Source organism: Propithecus coquereli, unplaced genomic scaffold (assembly GCF_000956105.1).
Source record: "Propithecus coquereli isolate 6110/MARCELLA unplaced genomic scaffold, Pcoq_1.0 Scaffold80, whole genome shotgun sequence".
Lineage (NCBI taxonomy): Eukaryota > Metazoa > Chordata > Mammalia > Primates > Indriidae > Propithecus > Propithecus coquereli.
In genome coordinates, this window is record NW_012154174.1 from 1,825,366 (window position 1) to 1,826,342 (window position 977).

General features: G+C 36.4%; 1 protein-coding gene across 1 annotated transcript in view; it reads right to left on the minus strand.

Annotated features, from left to right (window-relative positions):
• Positions 1-977, minus strand: part of CFAP70 (cilia and flagella associated protein 70) — a 96,422-nt gene that overhangs the window by 81,302 nt on the left and 14,143 nt on the right. The gene's annotated exons all lie outside the window — the stretch shown is intronic.

A 977-nucleotide genomic window follows, 5' to 3' on the forward strand; every position in this document is an offset into this window, starting at 1 on the left:
GTGTGTGTGTGTGTGTGTGTGTGTGTGTGTGTGTATGATTAAGCACTTTATATATCCAGTTTAAAAAGCAAAAAACAAAAACGCTTTATACCCTAAGATAAAGCAAAAATAGCAATGTCTTCCTGATAGGTTCTAGTTCTGAAAATAACAAGGATTTGAATACTTCCTGTGAAGTAAGTAAAAGTCAGGGATAAAAGTAGTTTTAAAACTACTTTTATCCCTGACTTTTATCATGCTGATGTCTGAAGATATTTTATGACATTTGAAATCTGAGAATCGAATGAAAAAAACTACAGTTTTTCCATCATGAACAGACTAATGTAAACTTGGTAACCTTGGTAATTTTGTGTTGTTTTCTTTCAAGTACATTTGGTCCTTGAACGACACAGGTTTGAACTCCACAGGTCCACTTACAGGTGGATCTTTTTTCAAACAAACGTGGATCGAAAATACAGTATCAGTGGGATGTGAAACCTGCATTTACAGAGGGCCAATTTTTCATATACATGGGTTCTGCAGAGCCCACTGTAGGACTTGAGGACGTGCAGATTTTGGTGTACGCAGGAGGTCCTAGAATCAATCCACTGAGTATACGGAGAGAATACGTTACTTGTTATTTTTTATTTGGTGAGCCAGTCCTTCTGAAGTCTGACTTCCTTTCACAATTTGTAAGGAAATTTTTTCTTTACTTTTCTAAATGCTTCTGTCTCAGAGTCTTCCTTTGGCTTTATACCAGGGCTATCTTGAAAGTATCCAGCTATGGATACTGGATACACGGATACAATGGCTGGATACTTTCCAGACACCCCTGATATATTTGCTTCTATATGCATAAAAAACCTAGAAAAAAACAGAAGAAACTATAATAAAGGTGACTATTAGGGTAATGAAATGGGAAGGAATTAGGAAGGAAAGACATGGGTAGGAGGCAGACTTTCACTGTGCATATCTTAATCTTTTATTTTGAACTGTGACTG